This window comes from Schistocerca serialis, chromosome 10 (assembly GCF_023864345.2).
Source record: "Schistocerca serialis cubense isolate TAMUIC-IGC-003099 chromosome 10, iqSchSeri2.2, whole genome shotgun sequence".
In the NCBI taxonomy this organism is placed as follows: domain Eukaryota; kingdom Metazoa; phylum Arthropoda; class Insecta; order Orthoptera; family Acrididae; genus Schistocerca; species Schistocerca serialis.
The window spans coordinates 238,864,092-238,874,153 of record NC_064647.1 but is presented as its reverse complement, the minus strand read 5'-3'; positions in this window follow the sequence as shown (position 1 = coordinate 238,874,153).

Here is a 10,062-nt window from a genome sequence, read left to right as displayed (position 1 = left end):
GAGAAGCATATCTTGCAAGGACCAATAACTGTAGCAACAACGTGATTCAAATTGCAAACAACATATTCACAATTGCTGCTGGAAAAAATGGGCTGCACATATCTCGTAACAGTATAATCATCACCATTTCTTCGCGATTCCTACGACCCCAAAAGGCTCCGGGCAGCTGAGAGGTGTAACCGGAACATTACTCTAAATGTGTCGAGCTGGAACTCACAGCCTCAAGGTGAGGACGGAAACCGCGGGAAATACCCGGCCTATGCAAACAGATGAAGGGGGCAGTTACTGTAGCTGCAGTGTTCGTGTGCACCTTCTGTTGATAAACCGATTCTCCAGAGACTCAGTTACAGGTCACCAACATGATTCAAACTGCTAACAGCACACGAACGATGACTACTCGAAAGATGGGCTGCACATACCTGACAACAAACAATCACCACCTCTGTCAGTGCTACCAACTCAGGGCCACGGGCAGTGACACATGCGGAAACCAGACCTGGAATACAACCCAACAGCGATGCCCGTCACCCCTCCTGCTTATCCTGGAGGAAGAGCCAACTCATTGTCTCCAAGTATCCACGGGAAAAAGTCGTCCTACACAAACTGTTACTGGATGGAATCACCATTGTGTGCGTCCGATCAGATGACTGCAACAAAATTTCTTCCCCCACCTGAGGTCGTGGCGTACACAAGACTGGCTGGAATGCGACCGCTAAGAAATGATACCTGAGCAGCGCACACACACTAGCGACAGCGGCAGGGACCGTTTTGAGAAGGCCACCAGCATGGCATCTGTCAAAATTCGAGGCAGCCAGAGGAAGCTTCATGAATAAAACGCTCTGATATTATTTTTATTACATGTCTGTGAACTGCTGGATTTACCCACACAGTTTCTTCAACAAAAAGTATTTAGCAGCAAAAACACGGCCTACTTGTACTATTACAGTAATATCATCAGATGTAAAGCGTTGCATGTTAAGATTTTTTCCACGAACCTCTCCCTGGATCCCGACTATGACATAGACACTGATGACAAAGCGCAAATTAGCTAATGTCAGAGTCAGGTTCAGATCCTGCTCTTTCTGGGAGGAGAAGCCTGTAGAAGGGATATTACTACATATTCTTATCGTTCTCTTGTAAGGAAGTAAATACATTTTGTTTGGAAAAAATATCCATAATCCTTGCACGTCATATTTTTCTCTAATAGCACTATGCTGGACAGTTTGTTTATGGATCATACATTTAAGACATAGTGCGTGATGATTATATTCCACATTTATTAACTTGTTCTGGAATGGCTCTCTCACTGGTGAGCAAATCCCATAATGTGGTTTTATAAGCTTGCTGGCCACACTTTTGTTGCTGTAACACACACCTTACTAACAAGGCAAACTCTCCATGGCAGCCGTCCCTCAGTTTTAGTGGCACAGCCCGTCACAAACTGAACACAGATCAAGCATGAAAAGGAACAAGCTGTACTGGACTGTGAAAAAACCGTTTGTTGACAAGGCGACAAGTCAACCGAATCCTCCAGCGGAAAACACACCTGGTGTGTCATACACTGCATTAGTAACAGAACGTGTGTGATATGATAGGGATCTCTTATCGACGCACCAAATTTGTACGAGGGTAGGTCAATTATTATCCGCAATTTAGTTATATTTTTGTTTATTTCGGCAGTACTGTCGTTTTACGTTGATGGCGCATGCTTTGTTTATTTGTTGTTATATCTTTGCAATTTTCAAGCTGCTAGGTTAGTTTCGTTATCGCTGCCGTGCTGTTAATAATGGCTGCTCCGCTGTCTATTTACACCAAAGAAGAGCAACATTCAGTGATCCGTTTTTTGTGGTCGGCAGGAGTATCAGGGACCGAAATTCATAGAGGACTTTCGGTACAGTACGGGAACAGTGTTTTGCCACAACAGAGTGTCTACGAATGGACTGAAAAATTTCAAAATGGTCGCACAAGTGTTACGCACGATGAAGGAGGCGGCGACCGTTTACCACCACAAATGAAGAAACCATTGAGCGTTCACGTGAAATGATTCTCTTAGACAGACGATTAACTATTGACGAAGTGGCACATCGTCTGCAAATTAGTCACGGTTCTGCCTACGAAATCATCTACTACAGACACAGAGCCCATCTTTTCCAAAACAACTCACACAGTTGCATAAACAAACGCTCTTGGACATCTGCTAAAAACATTTGGATCGCTATTTTAACAAGGGGAGAACTTCTTACACAGGATGATTACTGGTGACAAAACATGGATCCATCATTACGAGCCGGAGAGTAAATGGCAGAGTATGGAACGGAAACATCCAAATTCGGCGTGTAAGATCCAACCGTCAGCAGGAAAACTGATGCTTACGGATTTTTGGGACGCACAAGATCCAGTACTGGAACATTATGGAGAAAGGGGTGCAACAATAAACAGTGTACGTTACTGTGAGATGCTTACTGCCAGGCTAAAACCTACAATTCGATGCAAACGCCGAGGATTCCTGTCAAAAGGTGTTGTGTTGTTGCACGACAATGCCCGTCCGCATACTGCTGCCCACGCTGCTGAAACGCTCCAGAAACTCAAATTTGAAGTACTGGACCATCCTCCGTGTAATGCCGATCTTGCCCCTTTTGACTATCACTTGTTTGGTCCACTCAAACAGGCATTAAGGGGCCGTTGATTTGCCTCGGACGAAGCAGTGAAAGAAGCGGTGCATTCCTGGCTCGCAGCTCAAACGAGAACCTTCTTTAATGAGGACATAAGGAAGCCTCCCCCCCCCCCCCCCCCATGAACCATGGACCTTGCCGTTGGTGGGGAGGCATGCGTGCCTCAACGATACAGATAGCCGTACCGTAGGTGCAACCACAACCGAGGGGTATTGTTGAGAGGCCAGACAAACGTGTGGTTCCTGAAGAGGGGCAGCAGCCTTTTCAGTAGTTGCAGGGGCAACAGTCTGGATGATTGACTGATCTGGCCTTGTAACACTAACCAAAATGGCCTTGCTGTTCTGGTACTGCGAACGGCTGAAAGCAAGGGGAAACTACAGCCGTAATTTTTCCCGAGGGCATGCAGCCTTACTGTATGATTAAATGATGATGGCGTTCTCTTGGATAAAATATTCCGGAGGTAAAATAGTCCCCCATTCGGATCTCCGGGCGGAGACTACTCAGGAGGACGTCGTTTTCAGGAGAAAGAAAACTGGCATTCTATGGATCAGAGTGTGGAAAGTCAGATCCCTTAATCGGGCAGGTATGTTAGAAAATTTTAAAAAATGGATAGGTAAAAGTTAGATATAGTGGGAATTAGTGAAGTTCGGTGGCAGGAGGAACAAGACTTTTTGGTCAGGTGAATACAGGGTTATAAATACAAAATCAAATAGGGGTAATGCAGGAGTAGGTTTAATAATGAATAAAAAAAAAAGGAGTACGGGTAAGCTACTACCAACAGCATAGTGAACGCATTATTGTGGCCAAGATAGACACAAAACCCACGCCTACTACAGTAGTACAAGTTCATATGCCAACTAGCTCTGCAGATGACGAAGAAATTGATGAAATGTATGATGAGATAAAAGAAATTATTCAGGTAGTGAAGGGAGACGAAAATTTAATAGTCATGGGTTACTGGAATTCGACAGTAGGAAAAAGGAGCGAAGGAAATATAGTAGGTGAATATGGATTGGGGGAAAGAAATGAAAGAGGAAGCCGTCTGGTAGAATTTTGCACAGAGCATAACTTAATCATAGCTAACATTTGGTTCAAGAATCATAAAAGAAGGTTGTACAAATGGAAGAATCCTGGAAATACTAGAAGGTATCAGATAGATTATATAGTGTGAGTCACCTAACGTTACCGCTGGATATATTTCGTAAACCACATAAAATACTGACGAACCGATTCCACAGACCGAACGTGAGGAGAGGGGCTAGTGTAATTGTTTAATGCAAACCATACAACAATGCACGGAAGTATGTTTTTTAACACAAACCTCCGTTTTTTAAAATGGAACCACGTTAGTTTTGTTAGCACATCTGAACATTAAACAAATACGTAATCAGTGCCGTTTGTTGCATTGTAAAATGTTAATTACATCCGGAGGTATTGTAACCTAAAGTTGACGCTAGCAAACTTCGGCGTTCAGTTGCGTGTTGTAACAAACACGAGCCACGGTCGGCGAGCAGTGTCATGCGCATACTGCATCGTCACCGCTTTGACCCGTTTCATGTGTCGCTACATCAGCAATTACATGGTGATGACTTTAATCATCGAGTACAATTCTGTCAATGGGCATTAACGAAGAATGCGTTGCAGTTCTACCTGTTTACCGATGAAGCGGGTTTCACAAACCACGGGGCAGTGAATCTACGGAACATGCATTACTGGTCCGTGGACAATCCTCGCTGGCTCAGACAGGTAGAGCTACAGCGACCGTGGACTGTAAATGTATGGTGCGGAATCATTGGCGAGCACCTCATTGGTCTACACTTCATTGCAGGGGCCCAAACAGCTGCAACATACATCGCGTTTCTACAGAATGATCTGTCAACGTTGCTCGAAAATGTCCGACTGGAAACGCGTCGACATATGTGGTATCAGCATGATGGTGCACCTGCACATTCCGCAATTAACACTAGGCTGACCCTTGACAGGATGTTCGTCGGGCGTTTCATAGGACGTGGAGGACGCATAAATTGGCCAGCCCGTTCTCCTGATCTTACACCTCTGGACTTCTTTCTGTGGGGTACGTTAAAGGAGAATGTGTACCGTGATGTGCCGACAACCCCAGAGGATATGAAACAACGTATTGTGGCAGCCTGCGGCGACATTAAACCAGACGTACTGCGGCGTGTACGACATTCATTACGCCTGAGATTGCAATTGTGTGCAGCAAATGATGGCCACCACATTGAACATCTATTGGCCTGACATGTCGGGACACACTCTATTCCACTCCGTAACTGAAAACGGAAACCACGTGTGTACGTGTACCTCACCCCTCATTGTAATGTACATGTGCGTCGGTGAAAAAGACCAATAAAAAGATGTTAGCATGTGGACGTAATGTGCTGTTCCAGTCTCTTCTGTACCTAAGGTCCATCACCGTTCGCTTTGGATCCCTACGTAATTCGGTGCTCTCCGATACACACGATCGAATAGCGGAGGAGTGGTACTCAAGCGTCAACTTTAGGTTACAATATCTCCGGATGTAATTAACAATTTACTATGCAACAAACGGCACTGATTACGTATTTGTTTATAAGTTCAGATGTGATAACAAAACTAACGGGGTTCCACTTAAAAAAACGTAGGTTTGTGTTAAAAAACATACTTCCGTGCATTTTTTTATGGTTTGTATTAACCAATTACACTAGCCCCTTTCCTCACGTTCGGTCTGTGGAATCGATTCGTCAGTATTTGATGTGGTTTACGAAATATATCCACCGGTAATGTTAGGTGACTCACCCTGTATAATGGTAAGACAGAGATTTAGGAACCAGGTTTTAAATTGTAAGACATTTCCAGGGGCAGATGTGGATTCTGACCACAATCTATTGGTTATGAACTGCAGATTGAAACTGAAGAAACTGAAAAAAGGTGGGAATTTAATGACATGGGACCTGGATAAACTGAAAGAACCAGAGGTTGTAGAGAGTTTCAGGGAGAGCATAAGGAAACAATTGACAGGAATGGGGGAACGAAATACAGTAGTAGAAGAATGGGTAGCTCTGAGGGATGAAGTAGTGAAGGCAGCAGACGATCAAGTAGGTAAAAAGACGAGGGCTAATAGAAATCCTTGGGTAACAGAAGAAATATTGAATTTAACTGATGAAAGGAGAAAATATAAAAATGCAGTGAATGAAGCAGGCAAAAAGGAATACAAACGTCTCAAAAATGAGATCCACAGGAAGTGCAAAATGGCTAAGCAGGGATGGCTAGAGGACAAATGTAAGGATGTAGAGGCTTATCTCACTAGGGGTAAGATAGATACTGCCTACAGGAAAATTAAAGAGACCTATGGAGAAAGGAGAACCACTTGTATGAATATCAAGAGGTTTGATGGAAACCCAGTTCTAAGCAAAGAAGGGAAAGCACAAAGGTGGAAGGAGTATATAGAGGGTCTATACAAGGGCGAAGTTCTTGAGAACAATATTATGGAAATGGAAGAGGATGTAGATGAAGATGAAATGGGAGATATGATTCAGCGTGAAGAGTTTGACAGAGCACTGAAAGACCTGAGTCGAAGTAAGGCCCCCGGAGTAGACAACATTCCATTAGAACTACTGACAGCCTTGGGAGAGCCAGTCCTGACAAAACTCTACCATCTGGTGAGCAAGATGTATGAGACAGGCGAAATACCCTCAGACTTCAAGAAGAATATAATAATTCCAATCGCAAAGAAAGCAGGTGTTGACAGATGTGAGAATTACCGAACTATCAGTTTAATAAGTCACGGATGCAACATGCTAACGCGAATTATTTACAGACGAATGGAAATACTTATAGAAGCCGACCTCGGGGAAGATCAGTTTGGATTCCGTAGAAATGTTGGAACATGTGAGGCAATACTGACCCTACGACTTATCTTAGAAGAGAGATTAAGGAAAGGCAAACCTACGTTTCTAGCATTTGCAGACTTAGATAAAGCTTTTGACAATGTTGACTGGAATACTCTCTTTCAAATTTTGAAGGTGGCATGGGTAAACTACAGGGAGCGAAAGGCTATTTACAATTTGTACAGAAAGCAGATGGCAGTTATAAGAGTCGAGGGGTATGAAAGGGAAGCAGTGGTTGGGAAGGGAGTGAGACAGGGTTGTAGCCTATCCCCGGTGTTACTCAATATGTATATTGAACAAGCACTAAAGGAAACAAAAGAAAAGTGCGGAGTAGGTATTAAAATCCATGGAGAAGAAATAAAAACTTTCAGGTTCGCCGATGGCATTGTAATTCTGTCAGAGACAGCAAAGGACTTGGAAGAGCAACTGAACGGAATGGACAGTGTCTTGAAAGGAGGATATAAGATGAACATCAACAAAAGCAAAACGAGGATAATGGAATGTAATCAAATTAAGTCGCGTGATGCTGAGGGAATTAGATTAGGAAATGAGACACTTAAAGTAGTAAAGGAGTTTTGCTATTTGGGGAGCAAAATAACTGATGCTGGTCGAAGTAGAGAGGATATAAAATGTAGACTGGCAATGGTAAGGAAATCGTTTCTGAAGAAGAGAAATTTGTAAACATCGAGTATAGATTTAAGTGTCAGGAAGTCGTTTCTGAAAGTATTTGTATGGAATATAGCCATTGTATGGAAGTGAAACATGGACGATAAATAGTTTGGACAAGAAGAGAATAGAATGTTTCGAAATGTGGTGCTACGGAAGAATGCTGAAGATTAGATGGGTAGATCACATAAGTAATGGGGCGGTATTGAATAGGATTGGGGAGAAGAGGAGTTTGTGGCACAACTTGACAATAAGAAGGGATCGGTAGGTAGGACATGTTCTGAGGCATCAAGGGATCACAAATTTAGCATTGGATGGCAGCGTGGAGCGTAAAAATCGTAGAGGGAGACCAAGAGATGAATATACTAAGCAGATTAAGAAGGATGTAGGTTGCAGTAGGTACTGGGAGATGAAGAAGCTTGCCCAGGATAGGGTAGCATGGAGAGCTGCATGAAACCACTCTCAGGACTGAAGACCACAACAACAACAAGGAAGCCTGTACAACGATGGACCAAGTGCGTTGAAAAGCAAGGAGACTATGTCGAAAAATGATGTTCTTGTAAGTTTCCTATTTGATTACAATAAAATTTTATAACTACTTGGCGGATGATAATTGACTTACCCTCGTACGATTGGTAAGTGGTGAGATATGCCCCCTTGCTCGACATAGGTATTCGTGTGATCACTCCCAAGGAAATGATGAAAACACAATAGTTTGTCACATAAGCTGCAACAAATGAACGCAACAGTTTCACAGTCTCACAGTTTTCCCTGTGACCATCAAAGCATAAATTTTCGACGTTTTTGAAGTTCCGGCCCGTTTTGGAAGTCTTGAGTCTCGTATTTCTTTGTTGTAACATAGTTCGCACCTGTTTATTTGTTTCCGTTTCTATGACAGGTCTGTGATGTATCTCGCCAGCTCTCACTATTTATGACATTTACTTTCGACGGTAATGTATTCTTACCACATGACTCATTTTCTATAACCAATGTATAGTACGACAACTGCCAAGACTACAGAAAGAGAACAAACAATGACCAGACAGACAGATCACAATCTTGTGAAAAAATAAACAGACAGTTCATAATCTTGTGAAAAAATAAACAAACAAATGGCACGAGAGTGTGTTGAACACCGGTCGCTCGCCTGCCAGTCCACCATCACGGCCACTTACCCACAACGCCCCTGCTGATTCAGGCTGCTCCTTATTGCTCTTCTTATTCTTGGACCGTTCACTGTTTCTTTTTTCTCAGTTCAGTACACCTTCTTCCTGTTTTCATGCATGGTCTGCGTTCAGTTTTTGATGGGCGAGGGGGGTGCGACGGGGAGTTTCCCTCGTAAGTAGAAGAATTTTCCCAAAAAACTAATAAAGTAATGCTGGACTTAATCCCAGTCGTTTCAGTCAACATGCTAGTGTTACGTGAACTCAAATCAGACAACCCTCTTTTATCCAAAGACACTACTGAGGAGTGATATTCATAGACAGTATGATACTTTATGCCACACAAAAAGGTTGCTGGAGAAGAACATATCTATCGATCCCTAATTCTGTTATCTTACGCCAAAATGTAAGCACTGGACTGTCAGTAAAATACACGCATATGGAAGTAGTTCTTGTGACAGTTACAGCCAGCATCCAGTAAACCAACCTGTTAAGTGTTCTGACGCTCCACTCCTTTTCTCTTTCGTCAGACATCAGCAGAAACGCCTGTGAGTGCATAAGCATCTATAGGATAAATGACTGGGGTAAGGAGTGGACCCTTATTCTATGGCAGAGCACAACGGTGTTTAAGATGTACACAAATTGGTTTTAATGCAGAATTATTGTCGAGGAAATACACGAATTTACGTAGGTTGTAATGTGACAATGTTAGGACAGTTGTTAAGATAACGCATTTCGTCCTGAGTAATCGAAATAACTGTAAACACAACGCCGGCCGGAGTGGCCGAGCGGTTGCCGGCACGGTAGCTCAGCGTGTTCGGTGAGAGGGTTAGTTGCCCTCTGTAATAAAAAAACTGAGTTAATCGGTCAATAATGAACTTAAACGGATGTCTTACGACGTCCGCCCCGAGCAGATGCAACGAACGAAAGTGAACAAAATGAGATTAAAAAAAAAAAAAAAAAAAAAAAAAAAAGCGGTTAAAGGCGCTACAGTCTGGAACCGCACGACCGCTACGGTCGCAGGTTCGAATCCTGCCTCGGGCATGGATGTGTGTGATGTCCTTAGGTTAGTTAGGTTTAAGTAGTTTTAAGTTCTAGGGGACTTATGACCACAGCAGTTGAGTCCCATAGTGCTCAGAGCCATTTGAACCATTTTTTTTGTAAACACAACAATATCAAATTTCTTACCCGAAGCTTCTTTATAAAATTATTCTTACTACTATGTCGTGAAGTTGGCCAATATTACGACAAATCATGCAATTCTGGTTGTAAGTTCGGTACTATTTAGGATGACAATCAATTCGATGGAGGATGGTTAGTTTTTTGTGACAAGCTGAGCAAAAGATTACTCAAGGTTGCTCGGGTTCACAGTGGACACAAGCTGGTGAACCAACAAGTTTACAACTCTGCTCACGGTATTTACCTTAGCTGCGATGAGCTGTTGGCTGCATGTCTGCTCTCATCCTCTGGAATTCATATGAAAGCTAATCAAAACCTTTGCCGATTTTATCAGCAGAAACTCTCCTATGTTTCTCGTTATGCGAGACAACATGCATTCATCCTTAGTCTTGAAATATGGCGATATGTACACGCATGGCTGGAGCAGTGTACATATTACAGAGCCCTCTCAGGTCTCGCAAGAACAGTTAACTATGTGGCTGGTTTGTTTCTCCG